Raw genomic sequence first — 20,344 nt, 5'->3', positions numbered from 1 at the left:
TTAGAATGGAGAAACTTTTATCTTCCTGCCTACTTGATTCTTCTTATTCGTTTTGCTTATTGATTTAAACCTTTTTAATCAATTCCGAATTACACTTAATCTTATAAGTATAATCATATTTACTAAAACTTTAGTAAATCATGACGAATATCTTTGTTACTCTTATGGTGGACTTGATCAACACGCAACTTTGTGTATTCGATCTCCTAGTCCTTCACTTGACACTTTGTCAATGAATTAATCTAATTTCCAAATATGAAATTTCTCATTCATCGTGCAACAAGTTGCATGATTCCAAGTTTCTGTCCAATTGAAACTTGGGCGATGAGAAACTCTCCATATTTGGTAAACTCTCGACTTTCCATAAATAACATAATAAGAACCAAATCCATTATTGCTAATAATAGAAACATCCAAACATCAATTTTTCATATACGCCATTGCAAGGATAAATAAATTATATAAAATCAAAATTTATTTTATTGCGGAAAAAATTTATCCTTACAATGCAGTTCATTGAAAAACTATGCTAATACATCTTTCTTAGCAATCTAATTCTAACTCTAAGTAGTAGCTCAAGAATCTAATCTTCGAGAAATGCGATCGAAATCCATCCCTTCACGGTTAGATTTTGCTCACTTCTTCCCTTAAGCTTCCTTTCTTTTCTTCGATCCTACAAAACATCAATTGTAATCTTATCACATTATGTATTAAGAATCTAGAACAGAAGCTTAGAAGAGTTAGTTAATGGATTTTACCTATATTAGAGTCATACTTTTCGACTCTCCCATCTCTTAGATCTCTTAGGTAAATGGGGCAGCTTTGTCTCCAATGCCCTTTCTCTTGGCAATAAAAGCAAATTGACTCTTTTGGAACATGACATAGAACTACTTCAGACATTGCCTTTCTCTTATGATCAAACTTTTCGATCATAGCATGTCTTTCGTTGCCATTGTCTATATCCATAGAGGTCTTGAAGGCAGATTCACCAATCAACTTTGCTTTTCTATTGCGCCAAACCATTGCTGATTCAGCAGCAATAAGCATATAGGTGAGATATATAAGGGTCACGTCGCGGTTCATCATATAGTACTCTCTTACGAACTCACTATATGATTTAGGAAGTAACTGAAGAACCCAATCAACAGCCATTTCCTCACAGACAACGGATCCCAACATTCTTAACCTATCAATGTGTGACTTCATCCCTAGGACGTGTGTACACACCGACTTTCCTTCTTTATGTTTACTTGCCAAAAGGGCTTGAGTGATCTTGAACTTTTCAAGCCTTTGAACTTGTGGGTTAGGGAGAACAATTGGAGGAGGTGGAGGAAGTGAAGCATGATTTCTTGTTCCTCGATTGAATCGTGGAATACCATCTTCATGTGGAAAGCTTGTTCCACGGGATTTGGGAAGACCATAGTTGTCGAACTTTGACATCTACAAAACGGGAGAAAACAAATTCAAGTTAGTTGATTGATTGAGTCCTTAGTAAATCACCCAAATGAGATACTAAGGCTAGGACCCAACACAATATGCTACAACCTAGAAAAGGGATGTCGTAATCTAGTTGCAGAATATTTGAAGGTAAGTGAATGATGATTCACTAATTTCCACCATGAAAAACGAAAAAGAAATTTAAGTTTTAAATCTATGAAAACTCCTAGATCCTTTGAGATTCATTGAACATTTCAATGGCATGTTTAAATCTCGATATGCCCCTCTTGTTTGTGACTGGGATGCCGAGGATCACAAAGCGGGTATGAATAACCACGCAAACTTACATGGTGCCCCCACATGTTATAGTCACCTATTCGATGTGCCGGTAAACCACACACGCTCCACCGAACTATGAAAAACATTGAGTCACCCTTTGCTACCTTTGCTTAGAACCATTTAGTGTGCCGGTAAACCACACACGCTCCACTAACGTCTTCGCAAGGGCACAAAGTGTAATTTCATGGAATTGCATCAATTCACTTTTGCCTAAGTAACTAAGATTGGGAATTTTATGAAAACATTTAGTTACTTTTATACTTCATTATACTTATAATGCAAGGTTTCGTCCTATCCTACCCGCTCGGCTAACGACCCTCCACTAGTCAAAAGTGCGGAAGGTAAGAGTGGATACCCATTCAATCGCCATTTTATAAACAATTTCCTTAAACACCCCTTATAGACCAGCTTCGTGAATGAGGCCTACTAACGGTAAGACTGACTTTTACTCATACATATATATAATGTTAGACTTTTAATGTTATATATATAGTATAGGGTGTATTTTACACTTTTAAAATATTAGGTGGTCAAATTTAACAATTATACTTTTAATTCAATTAAATTGTAAACCAAAACTTTTATGGATTTATTAAACCTCTTTTAATTATACACCTTAATTAATTAATAAAACCATAAGGGTGTAATTTGAACTTTTTCAAAACAATACTAGGGTTTTAGAATTTAACATTCCTAATTAAACTTTTAATCAACTTTTAAATTCCAAAACTTGAGGGCAAGTTTTGAAACATTTCAAAACATTAGGGTTTAGAATTTAAATATACATCAAAATTAAAAAATTAATCAAAATTTAAATTCCAAAACTTGAGGGCAAGTTTTGAAACCTTTTTCAAAACATTAGGGTTTTAACTATTTAAATTTCAAAACAACAAAACTTTTAGGTTCAAATTTAAACTATAAAACCTAAAGGGGAAAATATGAAACTTTTCATAACACAGGGATCAAATAACAAATAATCTAAATTAACTAGTAAACACATAATTATCCATATTTGATTTATTTAATGATTTCTTGCAAAACAATTTATCAATTTAATCAAAATAATTAATCAATTATTACATAGGGAAACAAATATTTTATTAGTTGATAAATATCTTCAATTAGATCAAGAATATAGTCAAATATATCATAAAATCGGATTTATATTGATCTAATATGATAATGCAACTATCCTTAAGCAAAAACAGCAAGAAATCCCGGTTTTCCCTCCTTCTGACGAGCTGATTCGCCGAGTCAGGCATGGACTCGGCGAGTTCATCTATGGACTCGGCGAGTCCAGCCTCCAGAACCACAAAAAACGAATTTTTCAATCATACAATGCATCAATACAATAGAAACCAGTCTAAGCTCTGATACTACTGATGGGTTTTGGTCGTAAGAACATCCTATGTGCTCATACAAACCCTAATGCTTGGATCTAGGTTTCTCTATTGTACATGCAAGTTATCCAAGACTATAAAACCTAATTATAGCATTCAAGTAATCATATTAACATGAGAATAGGTTTAAGATGTTACCTTGATTGTTATGTAGCAATAACAATCCCAAATCTCCTTGTATTGACTTTAGAAAGCCTAGAGTCACAAATGTCACTCCTCTAATGGTTCACAAACACCATAAGCAAGAGGATGAAGAGGAGAGAGGATGGAGGCTGTCCAAAACGTATTCTAACCCTAGAAGAAAGCTTCACCACGTTTTTGGGTCATAAGGGTCATATATATAGTGAGGCTATTAGGGTTATCTAACAAGGAAACCCTAATTTGGATGCTTAAGCCCTAAGCAACCCATGGATCCCTTTCCTTAAGGCCTTGGACGATTTCCTTATGGGATTCCTATAGAATTTGTCCACTCCTTAATATAAGGCAATCCATGACCCAAATTGCAATTATCTTATAATTACAATTCCAGTCCCTTAAGTTTAATTAATCTCTTTTAGTCACAAAACTAATTACCAATTAGTTATTGACTAATATTAATTGAACAATATGATTTCTCCTTTAATATATTATTCCCATAATATATTAATAAATCATATTTAATCCTTTCTCTCCATAATTCATCCTATCAAGTTGCTTTGGTGAAGGCAACCCAAAAGGACCATGCACCATCGGGTCAAGTACATACCAAAATAGTTATGGACTTAGACACTAATCCAACATGTTGGTCACCTGAAAGGTGGCCGGATGCTTAGGAATTCCCACATATAAGCTGCTCGTTGTGGTTTTGAGTTGCAAGCATGATTTATCACCGGAAAACCCACCACCACCTCAAGGTAGTGTTGTCACCGTCTCCTGCCGCCACTAGCCACCATGAAGGGTGGATGTGTGCGTGATTTAGTGTGTGTACAGGCCTAATTTGTGAGTTAATATTGTATGGATGTTCTTGGACAGGAAAAATGAAGAAAACTCAGCAGCACCACCTTCTGCCGCCATCTCGCCACGGTTAGCCATTATCTAGGGTGGCTATGGGATTTTGGGTGCATTTGGATAGATATTTGGAGTACCTTGCCATCGTAGTGGCTGAAGATCATATTCACCACCACCGTGAGGTGGTGGCTGCCGCCACATGCCACCGCCGGCCGTCACGAGGTTGTTGTGTGTGTTATTTTGTTTAGTGTATGTTTTTTTTAGATTTAGCATTGTAAAGTGTAAATTACAATTTGGATAATGAAAAGAAAACTGAAAACCACCACCGTAGGGTGGTGGCTGCCGCCACCAACCGCCGCGTTGGGTGGCGGTGTGCTTTTGTTTGCATATAGTTGATTTTTTTGGATGCTTGGACTGATTGGGCCTAGAGAAACCCTAATGGGCCCAATGAAGCTTAATGGACCTAAAAGCCTAAACATGTGACTAATGAGCTTAGTAAAACCCTAATGGGCTTAAAGAGTAATTTTTGGCCATGGTAGGGTGGAAACCCTAATTAGGGTTTAGAAAACCCTAATTGTGAGTATTGGGCCTTAGACTTATTTAGAACCACCTTCGGACCATTGGGATTGGATTATGTATTAAGCTTAAATTACTCCATATTATTTATCTAGTAGAGTAAAGGACTTAATGGATTAAGTCCTTAATGGGTTAAGTAAGAAACACTTAACCCTAATTGTCATTTCATGTGAAACCCTAATTTCATTTGGGATTTGTGTTGGGCCTTCCCACTGGGCTTGGGTAATTGGATTGTTAATGGGCCAACCAAGAATGATCATATAGACTAGAATAATTTAATGGGCTTTAGGGTAAGGCCCATAGGAGGGCTTGGGCCCAATTTAGAAAATTGGGCCATAGATGGGCTATAGTTTGGGCCTAGATGGTTGTATGATATTGGGCCGTTAGAACGAGAAATGTTGGACTGGACTGAACAATTGGGCCTTAAGGGAAGTTCAGGTAAAGGTTTGGGCCCAATTTCGAAAATTGGGCCATATGTTGGGCTTTAAGCCATAGTTGAACTTTTGGGCTTTTGGATTGGGCTTTAGGCTTGAATTAAGCTAAGCTTGGGGTAATGTAGTATTATCCAAAGTATTCACTTATGATTATGCAGTGAAACCCAACTATTAATTGGGTGTTATTTTGATATTGACAGATCGGGAATCTGTCATCAAGCAGCTATGGTTTTGTCAGCGGGACTTCAGAAGTGTGAGGTGAGTTTCCTTCCGGTAGGAACAGGTATACGGCTACAATGCTGACCCGTTTAGTTAGCAGTAGTTCCGTACCCTGGTCTGATGCAGTAGTTAGAATCCTTGATGTCTTTGTGATTCAAGCATGTTTTTTGTTATGTGTTCCAGACTCTGGTCCGATGCAGTATGCAATATATGTATTCATGCTAGTTGATATGTTTATGTTATGCTATGTTCAGTCAGTCTCCGAACTTCGGTCCGATGCAGGGGACGGGGTCCCAGTCAGTTCCGGACTTCCGTCCGATGCAGGGGATGAGGTCGCAGTCAGTTCCGGACTTCGGTCCGATGCAGGGGACGGGGTCCTAGTCAGTTCTGGACTTCGGTCCGATGCAGTTAATTTTGGACTTCGGTCCGATGCAGGGGACGAGGTCCCAGTCAGTTCCGGACTTCGATCCGATGCAGTTTCTGGACTTCGGTCTGATGGAGTGGGCAAGGCCCAATAGTTGTTTATATGTTATTGCATGGTATATGGTAGTTTGGGGGAGCTCACTAAGCTTTGTGCTTACAGTTTTTAGTTTTGGTTTCAGGTACTTAGTTTTCAAAAGAGGAGCTCAGGAAGATTGCAATGCACACACCATTTGTTCACCCTGGGATGTTTACACTCTGATATACTTGACAATTGTTATAATATTTTGAGATACATTGCTTATGATTTTCATATGAGGTTTATCGACTATGGTTTTTATTATTAAATTAAACGAGATTTTCAAACTGTGTTTTTGGGATGTTTCGGAATGAATGGGTTTAGAATTGAATTCGTTTATATAACCATTAGTTTAAGAGAAGATTACTTACCAAAATATTATGGAGTAATAAGGATTAATGCTTCCTGAGAATATGTTTGTGAAGAGTTGGAGTTGAGAGAAAAGGAGTGTAGTATTTGAGAGAGTTTTGTATGTGATTTCGTTCGCTGAGAATAGGAAATCAAGAATTGATTCTAAGTGTGACTTATATATGAAGGAATAGATAAGAGGTTGACTTGATGTTTGCATTGGTTACTAGAATTATCACCTAGGGAAGCTGAATTAGGATAAGATAATAAAGATATTTAAGGAGTTTACTACCTAAATGAAGGGGTTTACGGCCAAAATAAGGAGTTTACTATCAATTTGAGGGTGTTTGCGGCCAAATGGATGTTTTTGCTACCAACTACAACCGAAATTCTATATATATACTCTTAAAAGAGTGTTTTCAGCCATAACGGTTGGGTTTTCGGCCATGGTAATCTTCTATCGTTTGTTTTCGGTCAAATTTATGCGTCATGGGGTTTTTTTCGGTCCTATGTGGCTGAAAACTCAAGGATATGGGCCTAGAAGTCGAATTCCTTAAAACAGTGTAATTCCTTTACCTCTTGTTTACTACTTTGGCCCCTTAAATTTTGGTTAGTTTGCTTTTACTTATTTCCTCATGGTTTTCAATATGTAAACATGTATATATAACTCATATAAATATGGGTTTCAATTTATATTAACATATATAAGTTTGTATCCTTGACATCCAAAGTTCTTATTGTATTATTGTTATGGTGATACTTTACATGTACACGGTGGTAGTTAAACTTTTACTTGAACATGTGCGATTTACGTTGTTTTGAAATAACGGGTTGTTATAGATAACATCTCATGTTCAGGACTCTAAGTCATTTATTAGATTCGAGATCTGACATAGCATCTTGGTATTTGATGGATTTTCCAGAAACCATCAATAAAAGCTCATCAATGAGAGATTCCATATTTCTCAAGTCATAGATGATTTCTACCATTAATGTGAATAATTTGTGTTTGTGAATAGCTATTATTCAAGTTTAACAATCCTTGTTAAAACTAGTGTCAACTGTTACTACATAAGGTTATGTTTCTTGAGTCGCTTCAAGTTCCATGTACCTCCCACATACTTTGTCATTAGAACCTTGCTTTCTACTAACTTAGTTTTCACAAGAATAAGAGGACTTATTCTTGGCGGGTTTGCATATAATAATCTAAGCCACATTTAGAGTATTATATAAATATGTATTTAGTAGATTTTGGGTCTAGAAGCTTTAGTCCAACATCGACTTCAAATCCATAAAACTTTAAGTACGATGAAGATGGAGCCCTTCCATACTAAATCTTATAAAGTGTTTAATTTACTTATTAGTTGATATTTGTATTCAAGATACAATTTAATAGTGATTAAAGTGTTATCCCAAAAAGATTAAAGGATGATATTTCTACCGATTAGAAAATAAATCATACCAAGTAAGATTTAATTCATCTTTTATTATCATTAAGGCCTTTAATGATTCCTACGGGTTTGTGTCTCAACTTTTGAAATCTTCAACAAAAATTTTACAATTATGCTTTATCACGTAAAATATAATTAAAACTACTATAGTTTTTAATAAAGTTGACTTGATATCTTGTGCTTAATCTCAGACATTCATCAGAAAGAAAGTCATACACCTAAGTGTATAGTTCCTTAATTATTTTCTCTACACCTTAGTTAAAATATCATTAGGAATCCTTTACATATAAATAAGGTTCACATATGTCAAATAAACTAAATTATTTGCCTTCAAAGATCCCTTTATTGAAGTTAGAATATGTGAATGTCATTTATATATTAAAAATAACAATGTCAAAGATGAGTTTAATTTAAAAGAAGTTTAAGTCAAAAGGTGCTTGCATATAAAACTTAATTTTATTTATAAAATATTGATATTTACATCACAATTCTATTAAGAGATCTAGTCTCATAAATAGAAGTTAATAATTTCATAATATGGATATTATCGTTATGAAAAATGATTGAGTAAATTATCAAACATTTGAATAAAATAACTGAGACATAAATTTAGACATGCTAAATTAAAACATACATTGTTCCAAAAAAAATAAACTAATAAACTAGACTCCGAGAGTGTAATTCCAACTTGGTTGTGCTCTGGTGGTTACTCTTCAGTAAATATATGCAAGTCAATTATAAATATTAGATTAACATTTAAGTACCAAGTACCTAAGTGTTACATGAAAAGTATGAGTTCTATCTAGTAGATACTAGAAGTATTAGTCTCTTCCGGACTTTCTTTCCAATTAAGAAGAGTAAATCCTCTTCCAGTGTCCAGTTTCTTCACAAAGGAAACAAGATCCATCTATGTAGACTTTAGTAGATTTCTTGGGCTTAAAGGTGTTTAGTCCATAAAACATGGGCCTCTTGATCACACTAGGTGACTCTTTTAGCCTTGCATTATTCCAATGTTTAAACTAGCTTTAAATAAAATATCACTGTATTTATGGGAATATTGCTTGACCTGTTATATCATCAGATATATGTTTAAATTATCCAAGACTTCCTAGAAGTCATGAATAACTATTCCTAGATTGATGTTAGAAGCATCTTTAGCATCACAATAATGCCTTTACTAGGTATCATTTTTCAGGCTTATTACTCAAAGCAAATAGTTTAGGACTTGGGCCTTTAAGTGTATACAACTTCATATCCCTCATGAAATTGTCTCTTAAGACATGAACTCATTCATTGAAGTTATATCTATTGAGTGTTATTGTTTCGTTAAGTCATTAAAGAAAATTACAATTCATGATAATGAGAATGGATTATTTAACAACAAAATTTTAATAAAATTCATTTAGTATTTTCAATATTTAATCTTTAATAATTAATAACCTTTTAGTTTCCAAAAACATTAATTACCAAAGTCTAGGATCCAAGTTACAAAACAAATAAATGGTTAGGTATCCTTTATCTCATCCATTTGAATTCAACTCGGTAGACATCGATTATCAATTATATCTTGCTATATAATTCTTAGATTTATGGGATCTCTAATAACAAATTTAATTAGGCATGTTTGATCTCATCAATGTCTCAGATTTCTCTTGCTTAGGTATCCTTTATGACAAAATATTTTCGATCAAATCTTCCAACTTGAAAAACATGTGTAATCGGCCTATAACTTGGTTATAGAAATCGCGAAGACACCCTGACCATCAGAATACAACACTAAGCGGTTAGGTAACCTTTATCCCACTAGTGCATACAAGAGATGTGTGGGTGTTTTTCAAAAGGATTGCATAGATTTGAGGTTTGTTAAATAAGGATCTTTATATGTTTTATAATTCTAGTTTAAAAACATATGATATCATGGTTATTACATACATATAATAAACCATGGTATCAATTTTCAAAAGAAAAACACTTTTAAAGGTTCTATATAAAAGCTAGTTGTTTTATATAATTTGATGCAATTCAATTTTAATAACCGGAATTAAGTTTGAGTGCCTTTGAACCTTTTATATATTTAATAAAACTTCATTTTATTACTTATATATTTGGAGTTTCTATAAGTTACAAATATCACCATTTTAAAACTTATAATGAAGTATTTCAAAATTGTCGTTCTTAACAATTTTATAAAACCGGGTTTTATTATTATTTTTTTAAATAATAACTTGTTACATCTTATGTCCAATTTTGAAAACTCAAACTCCATGTGATGTTTATTTTGTCCAAAATTATTTAAGCATGTGAAAAACTAATTTATCAACCACACATAATAATTGCATAAAATAAACAACACAAACATGCATAAAAAGATATGTGCATAAACATAGCCAACTAATAACATTTTTTGTGAGTCAACACAAAAGATGTCAAGTCCATTCCAAAAGGGACATTTAAGGGGACCAAAAAACTTCTTGTAATGTTGTTGAAGAAGCCCCCACTTGAGTAAACACCAATTGTTTGCGAATGATTGGAAAAACTTCTTGAAGGCTAAAATTCAGCAACTGTCACTAAAAGTCCAACAACCCTTTGTAAACAACATTAGTGACACTTTTCAGAAAATGTCACTGAAAATCCTACACACTGCCTTTTAGACTAGAAAATTGCACTTTTATTTTCAAAAAATGGTTCCAACTTTATTTCTTGTTACATTTTTGTACAAATACATTATTTCTAAAAACTAATCTATTACTTTACAAAAATAAACAAGAAAAACTAATCTATTAAATTATTACATACCATATGAATAAATAAATTATTACATACCATATGAATAAATAAATTATTACAACCATTTTTATGATTAAAAAAATAAACACAACAACACAACAATCATAATGGTCATTGGCTAATTTATGCACATCAACATATACATAAAACAACCTTTGTTTTTCTAAGACAACTTTAAGTGACAAAAGATGCATGAAACTTTTGTCACATAAAATAACAAAAAAAAGTTGTCATAGAAAATATGTATGAACTTATTTTTATACAAAAACAAGTTATCCATATTCTCCAAAAACTAAGATTTCCAAAAATCAAAAAATCTAACCAAACTTGCAAGGTGGCTCTGATTCCAATTGTTGGGTTTTACTTCAAAAATAGTTTTATAAACTATAAAAACATGGCAATAGAAGACTTAAAATTTTGAACATAACAAAACATTTTTTACCCACCAAGGATCTCCTTGCAAGTTATAGAAAGAAAAAATACCAAACATAGATAGGATGAAGAAATAACAACCTTTGTAGTCTTTGAATCCTTAAAGGGAGGCTTAGAAGTTGATGAAGAATGTGGAACCTTTAATACACCAACAATGACTCAGCTTGATGTAGATGCTAGTCCAAAACTCTTAAACCCTTAAGATTTAAGTTCATAACCAATATGAACTTAAAGAGGGCATGTAAAAACAAGTAATCTCCAAGTCTTCAAAGCAAAACTAGAGATAATGGGAGAAGAAGAACAAGTTTCGGCCATTTCATCAAGCCAAGAAGAATATGCATAAAGTGAATTTATGGAACATAAGTCCTTAACATTTTAAGACAATAATGTATCTTAAAGCCTACTTGTCTCCCCATGCTTTTAAGACATGTAATTATTTCCTTTTACATAATCAAAAGCTCATGACATGCTTCCTAGAAGCATATCACGATTTTAATATGTAAAAAGAAATCAAACTTTTATAAAAACGTACAAGCTCTTTTATAAGTTATAAACATTGGCTTTTGGCTAAAAGACAAAAGTCTTTCTAGTCCAAAATAATGTACATGACTTATAAATCATACCATATGATATATATTATGAAATAATATGTTACTTGCTTATGAAAATTAATTATTTTTTAGAAATTAAATAATTTCCAATTCAATTATAAGAGTTTTATTGTATATTTATTAAAATCAATTTCTAATAAATAATCAACTATATCATGTTGTTGTTAGTGTGACCCATTAGTATCATATGTTAATTAGCAATATCACTTTAATATGACTCTTGAGCATACTAGACCTTTCAGACGGTTTGGAGGGTGATTCTAGGGCTTTTAGAATGTGCCTTGAAGATAACTAAGAAACCACATAATTACCTGATTTAAGATATTATTTTAATCAAGTAACGGTTATTTAGGGTTTTTCTATTAGTTATAAATAGGGTCCATTAGCCTCTAAATTTCGGCCACTCCATTAGCTAAGAGCGTAGCCAAAATTTTGTCCCTCTTATCAATGGCATGTTTAGTCTCAAATTATGATCTTACTTTTCTGGGATACCAAAGATCACAAACAAGCTGTGAATAACCATGCAAACCCACATGATACCCTCGATGTTTTTTATGATCCCACATCGATGTTCCGGTTAGCCACACACCCTCCATCAACAATCATAAACTCGATTTGTAGCATCATTTCAACTTTGTAGTCCTAAATTAGTATGTCAGTTAACCACACAAGCTTCACTAATGAATCACAAAGAAACAATGTGCATTTTCTCGGATTAAATATAAGTTCACATTTTTTTCCTAAGTAACTAGATTGGGAATTTTGTTGTGTTCTAGTACTTTTATGTTATGCTTGTAATGTGATTAATGTCCTACTAGAACCCTTTAGGCTAACGAGAATCCATTACACAGAGAACTAGTAGGTGAAATTGACACCCATTCAACGATCATTTTATACGTCATTTGCTTATACCTCTATTATTACATAGCTTCATGAAGGAGGTCTACTCTTGGTTTGAAAAACAAGTTAAAATCTTTCACATATAGTATTATATACTCTTATAAATATATGTAATGGTGTATTATTCAACTTTTAAGAATACAAGGCTTAAATTTGATTAACTTAATTTACTTTTAATTAATTAATATTTAAACTATTCAAGATTTAATAATTATCTTTAATTAAACTTCTAATCAATTAAAATTAATTCTATTAAGAATTAAGTAATTATCTTAATTAGACTTTTAATTAAATGATATTAGTTGTTTATCTTTCTTCCTTGAATTTCGAATTAGGGTTTACATAATTGCCTAATTAAATTATTCAGATTTTAAACGATTAAAATAATCATTAAAACTAGAAATTATCCTATAATTTGGAAAAAGGCAAGAAATCCCAAAAATCTGCTAGAGATGTGTCGCGCAGTAGCAAGAAGTGCGTCGCACCGCGGTACGACTCAAATAAAGATTTTGCACAACGGAATTCATATAAAACAACTTATGGGCACATGAAACCTAGAGATTAATGGATTTTTTTCATAATTGCAACATACTTAGGCTAACGCGTATGGTCACTACATCTCCACTATAAAAGTGTTGTCACATCTACGCCACATCATCTCCACTACATGTCCACGACCACACTATTACCCCTTGGAAATGTTTACCACTCCACATTATTTAAATTTTATACATTATATTAAATAAAGAACACTTTTATTAATAATAAATTAATATTTTACAAATAAAAAAAGAACTTTAAATTAAATAAAAAAACATAATTTTGAAATTCAACAAGCATTTCACTAAGAAAGAAAATACATGAAACATTAATACTTGGAAATTTAAATATACATATTAAAAATTGAAAATACATAAAAATTAAAGCTTACATTACTAATAAAAAAACATTGAAATTAAACTAGCAAATAGAATGTAACAACCCAAAAATCATAGAAATTTAAAAATTTTAAAAACAACCATTATCAATAATTGTTTACAAGAAAATCTATTGTTTCAAAAGTATGATCATATCAGACTGTCCCAAAAGTCGATATCATGAAAATAGGAAGATGTGCACGATCAAGCCTTTGCTTTCTCACGGTCCTCTGAAGTACTTGAAACAATGAATTGAAACTGTAAGCCAAAGCTTAGTGAGTTCCCCCAAAGCACCATCACATAACATAACAACAAAAGCATGCAAATATGAGCATTCAACCTGACTGGACCGCTTTGCAGGACCTACAGCCTATCTGGACCGATCTATGGGCCTTCGACATGATTGGATTGCCTCGTAGGGCTTACAGCCTATCTGAACCGCCCCGGTATCTTGGCCTTCAGCATAAAGCAAGACCGCCTCAACTCAACCACAATACGTAGACATACGTAATAGATAAACATAAACACAGATCCAACAAATACAAATAATCACACAGATCTACTAATCATCCATATACTTGCATAACACTATCCTATAACGAGGATACATAATCTAGTGCGCTAGAATTTGTGCCTTCAACCCACAAGTACAGTTATGAAAACTTACCTATCAGTCCGATGAGTAGTAGAAAAGTAGACAACACCGAGTACAACTCCAACACCAACTCTACCGATCACCTAAATGTAATCAGTGACCTAAGCTTAGTTAATAATCTCAAAAGATCTAAAATACCCAAACTACTCTTAGGTCAACCTTGGTCAAAAGGTCAAAGGCAACAAACCAGCCGAGTCAACCTAGCCGAGTACGTTGGGCGTTCCCAGCTGAATGTGGAGCATACCCCTCTTGACCAAGAAGTCAGGTATTTGATCGCGTACGCACAACGCACCATTTGGTATGCCCAGCGTACGCACCTGGTCACCTCAACTTCTTATTAAGAATTTAATACATCAAGTTCTTATGTCTAAATCTATATTTAGGCCCAAAATATCATTATAAGTCATAAAGTTTCCAACTTTATGACTTTGCATGGCTAGAAGTGCTTAATATCAACAAACCCTAACTTCTTAAGCCATCAAGACATCCTAGCACATGCATTAGGAAGAACTAAAAACTAAGATTATATTTTTATGCTTCTAGATATCTCAAAACATTTTAAAGGACAACTTATACAGGTTAGAGTATTCTATACTCATAAAGGTCAAGACTTGGGACCAAAATGCTTCAAGAATCAAGAGTTAATAAGATCTAAAGAAATGCAAGCCAAGTTCAGAACTTTATACTTCTTGGAGGTTGCTAGGTTGATGAGGATGATGGGTTTTGAGCATTCTAACACTTCCTAAGTGTACATGCAACCCTAATAACCTTGGATCTATGTTTGTCTAATTATCATGCAAAGTTGAATTCCAAGGTTATATTCCTATCTAGCATACATGGGGAACAATTTTAACTTGAATCATAGATAGAATAACTTACCTTGTTGTTGCTTGTGTTCCTTGAAACCTTGTGAGCCTAGCACCCCAAGTGTGATGCCTCAAATGCTTCACACAACACCAAATGCTCTTGGAAAGACTCTTGAGATAACACACACTTCTCAAAAATCGGCCAAGCCCTCTTGTTTCTTAGTAGTGCCGATTTTTGGTGGAGAATATGCTTCTTATATAGTGTTGACACATCTAGGGTTACACCATGTAAACCCTAATGTGTCATGACTCTTCATTTCCATGACCCATGGGTTTGTAACTCCCATGGAGCATCCATGGAGCATCCTATGGGTAGAACCCAACTTGATAATCCATGGAGCCTCTTAGCCCACTATACAAGATATGGATGATTTACATAATCAACCCATATATTTAATTAGTTATCCTTTGATCACTTAATTAATTCCAAATTAATTCTTTGATCAACTAATCAAATATTATTATTAATATATTAGAACTTATAATATATTAATAATCTCCAAGTGTTATTTCTCTCATTTAGTCTATCCAATTGCATGGTGCCATGCAACCCAAATGGACCATGCCGGGTCGGGTCAAGTACAGGCCCGAAATAGTTATGGACTTAGACACCTTATCCAACAGTCTCCCACTTGGATAAGTCTAATAACTATATCTCTAGTACTTCAGGAACCGACCGGCAATCGTAGCTCTTTCAAGGTTTCTCGGAACTGAGAAGATGATAGTACGCCATTTAAGATAAGTGATCATATAATCCTCCGTTCTAGATATCAGCCGGACAAATACATGGAACATTGTCTTACTTCTTGTCCAGCATTTGTTTCTCGATTTCTGATTTGTTTGACATAGAACTTAATTGAACACATCAACTTAGTTCTGACCGGGCCCGGTACATGGGTCAAAACAAAATCATCGAGGGGCCCAGATATCAGCTTCTAATCCAAGAAGGAACAGATAAACTTCGACTCATATGTTTGTTCTACCACTCATTGAATTACACACAAAAGTACGTTTTATAACATCGAGTTACCAATGCGGTTTCGTACAGTCAATGCATAACCAACTTGTAAGTAACAAATCATATCTCTAGGTTTGAAGACTTATATGATATTACCGTCTCACGATCACTCGAGATAGAATTCCATGAAGTGATTCCAGTGAGCGTGGGTTGAGTCCAATGCTCAGAATTTATGAGCACTCATGATTGTTGTAGCCTTGTCCAACTCCTTAGACCTCTACAACCCATCATGACAGTCTTGATTCATACCTACTTCCGACATATGACCGACTGTGGAGGTTTGAATAATATGTTACACCAAACAAAATTATTCTGGAAGTCAAAACATGCAAAAGAAATATAGTAAACGATCGACAAGAGATAGCAACACTTTACTCATAAATAAAACACCTTTTATTCATCATCAAATGTCAATTACACTTTACAAATTTCTGGGTTATCTAACTACTAAAACTTATATCATCCTTCAGCCCTATGCTCCGAGCATGCTGGAGATGCTTAACCCTACTCAGTCCCTTCGTGAGGGGATCTGCTGGGTTCTCATCCGATGATACCCTCTTTGCCACGAGGAGTCCTTCTTCGATCCGATGTCTGATGAAATGGTATTTTCTGTCGATGTGTCTGGATCTCCCATGATCCCTTGGTTCCTTGGCTAAGGCAACAGCACTTTCACTATCACAGAAAATTTCCATTGGCTCTTTAATAGCTGGTACAACTCCAAGGTCTCCAATGAAGTTCTTCAGCCATATCGCTTCCTTTGCTGCTTCACTAGCTGCAATATACTCTGATTCACAAGTAGAATCTGCCACTGTCTCTTGCTTGGAACTCTTCCAAGAAATTGCTCCTCCGTTTAGGGTAAAGACCCAGCCCGACTGAGAGCGGAAATTATCCCTATCAGTCTGGAAGCTAGCATCACTATACCCTACAACTCTCAAGTTATCACTTCCACCAAGGGTAAGGACCCAGTCCTTAGTCCTCCGTAGGTACTTGAGGATATTCTTTACCGCAGTCCAGTGTGCCTTGCCAGGGTTCGCCTGATACCTGCTAACCATGCTCAAGGCAAAAGCTACATCGGGTCGAGTACACGTCATAGCATACATGATCGATCCTACAGCCGAAGCGTAAGGTGTTCGACTCATTTCTGCTATCTCAGCCTCAGTGCTAGGGCTTTGTGTCTTACTCAATCTGGTGTTACTCTGGATGGGTAACTCTCCTTTCTTGGAATCCTGCATGCTGAATCGCTTCAGCACTTTATCCAAGTAGGTACTCTGACTAAGTCCAATTAGCCTTTTACTCCGATCTCTCAAGATTCTTATCCCTAGAATATAGGCAGCTTCACCAAGGTCCTTCATAGCGAAACACTTCCCAAGCCAGGACTTTACTTCCTGCAGGGTTGGAATGTCGTTTCCTATGAGTAGTATGTCATCCACATACAATACCAAGAAGCTAACTATACTCCCACTAGCCTTGACATACACACAAGATTCATCTTCACTCCTAGAAAAGCCAAATTCCTTGACCTTTTCATCAAAGCAAAGATTCCATCTGCGAGGTGCTTGCTTCAATCCATAAATGGATTTCTCAAGCTTACACACTCTATTAGGGTACTCGTTGCTGACAAAACCCTCTGGCTGACTCATGTAAACATCTTCAGCCAGCTTCCCATTAAGGAAAGCGGTTTTGACATCCATCTGCCATATTTCATAATCATGAAACGCAGCTATGGCTAACAGAACCCGAATAGACTCAATCTTGGCTACTGGAGAAAAGGTCTCATCATAGTCCACTCCAGGAATTTGAGAGAAGCCCTTTGCAACCAGTCTAGCCTTATAAGTGTGTACTTTACCATCCATGTCGGTCTTCTTCTTGAAGACCCATTTGCACCCTACTGTCTTACGACCTGGTACATTCTCAACCAAGTTCCAAACTTGATTGTCATACATGGATTGTATCTCGCTATCCATAGCCTCTTTCCATTTAGCAGACTCGGGGCCTGCCATGGCTTCCTCGTAGCTGTTAGGGTCATCTTGACTTACTAGTGTCTCATCACTAATAAGTGTCTCACCTTCTGCAGTAATATGGAATCCATAGTAATGCTCAGGTGCACTCCTAACTCTCGTGGAACGTCTCAGAGGTATAGATTTGTCAATTTGCTCAACAGGAGTTTCCTCCTCAAGTTGAGGGCTAGAGTTTGAAGTTCCTTCACCGCTTGATTCTTGAATTTCTTCAAGATCAATTTGCCTCCCACTGTCTCCTTGGCTTATAAACTCTCTTTCTCGAAAGACTCCTCTTCTTGCTACAAAGACCACATTGTCACTAGGTCTGTAGAAGAGGTAACCAAAGGAATGCTGTGGGTAGCCGATGAAAATACACCTCTCGCTTCGAGGTTCGAGCTTATCATGAGTCTCGCGTCTCACGAAAGCCTCGCAACCCCAAATCTTGATGTGGTCTAGTTTAGGTACTTTACCAGTCCACATCTCGTGAGGAGTTTTGGCAACTTTCTTTGTAGGGACTAGATTAAGAATATGGGCGGCAGTCTCTAAGGCATACCCCCAGAATGAGATTGGTAGCGAAGCTCGACTCATCATGGAACGAACCATATCCAACAAGGTTCGATTACGCCTCTCAGCCACACCATTCAACTTTGGTGTCCTGGGAGGTGTCAATTGTGAGACTATCCCACATTCCCTTAGATAGTCGAGGAACTCTGAACTAAGATACTCACCACCACGATCGGATCGAAGCATCTTAATGTTCCTGCCCAATTGATTCTCGACTTCCTGTTTAAATTCCTTAAACCTCTCGAAAGTCTCTGACTTATGCTTGATCAAGTAGACATATCCATATCTACTATAATCATCAGTAAAAGTCAAATAATAACGATTAGCATCTCTTGTGGCATGTTTGAATGGTCCACACACATCCGTGTGTATAAGGTCCAACAAACCTTCACCCCTCTCACATGAACCTGTGAAGGGTGACTTTGTCATTTTTCCAAGTAAGCATGATTCGCAACTATCATCTGACTTTAGGTCAAACGACTCCAAGACTCCATCCTTTTGGAGTTGGCCTATGCGTTTCTTGCTTATATGTCCAAGACGACAATGCCATAATGATGCTTTATCCAAGTTATTATTAGTAGAATCAATACACAAAACATTATTTCCCAAGTTATCTACAACAGATACAGCTTCATACACACCATCACAAGGTAATGCTTTAAAATAAAAGACATTATTATAGAAAACTTCTATAGAACCAACTTCATTATTAAATGAAAAGGTAAACCCTTGTTTGTACAAAGCATGAAAGGAAATAATATTTCTTGCCATTCCTGGCGAATAACAACACTTATTCAAATCTAAGCTAAACCCACTACTTAGCGATAAAGTATAAACTCCAATCTTGGTAACAGGTATAGCTTTCCTATTCCCCATGATCAAGTTTATCCTTCCTTGCTCCACATCCTCACTTCTTCTTAGTCCCTGCAAGTCACAACAAATGTGAATACCACAACCGGTATCAAGGACCCAAGAATTAGAATGGGGTGAGTTATTAGAAATGATAGTGTAAATACCTGCATGGTTGGGTTTAACTTTCCCATCCTTCACATCTTGCTGGTATTTTGGGCAGTTCCGCTTCCAATGAGCTTTTTCATGGCAATAGAAGCATTCAGCCTCTTTTGGGTCAGAAGAAGGAGTAATGAAACCTTTCTTGGTTCCACTTGAAGAAGAGCCATCAAGGGTCCGAACCTTGGTACCCTTAGAAGAGCTCTTTCTCTTCCTCCCTCGACTTTTCCCGATTGCCAAAACCGGAGTAGAGTTTTGAGTAGGAGTGATAGCAACCGACTTCCCCTTAAGACCAGTTTCTGCGGTCTTGAGAAGTCCCTGAAGTTTGCTGAGGGTGACTTCTTCCTTGTTCATGTGATATGTCATGCGGAATTGATCATAGCACGATGGTAAGGAATGCAAAATAATATCTATTGCAAGATCCTCCGGGAAGTTCACATTAAGCTTCAGCAAACGATCCACATACCTTTGCATTTTCTGCATGTGGCTCGTGACGGATTCCCCGTCCTTCATCATGGTTGTTATCATGGAGCAGATGATTTCATACCTCTCTTGTCTTGCACTTTGATGGTATCTTTCCATCAAATCTTGGTGCATTTCATAAGGGTAGAAATCCTCATACGACTTTTGGAGCTCCGCTGTCATCGTGGCCATCATGATACAAGCCACTTTCGTAGCATCCCTTTCATGTGCCCGAAATTCAGCGATCTCCTGAGGAGTTGCAGTGGACTCATCAATCTCCTTAAGCTCCTTGTCAAGGACATATTCTTTGTCCTCGTAGCGGGTAATCATCCTGATGTTTCTGATCCACTCATTGAAGTTGGATCCATCAAAGGTGACTTTCCCACACAAGTTCATAAGGGAAAAGGAGCCATTAGGATTAGAGCCAGAAGCATTGT

The sequence above is a fragment of the Lactuca sativa genome, chromosome 8 (genome assembly GCF_002870075.4).
Source record: "Lactuca sativa cultivar Salinas chromosome 8, Lsat_Salinas_v11, whole genome shotgun sequence".
NCBI classification, from domain to species: Eukaryota; Viridiplantae; Streptophyta; class Magnoliopsida; order Asterales; family Asteraceae; genus Lactuca; species Lactuca sativa.
This window is presented reverse-complemented; position numbering follows the sequence as displayed.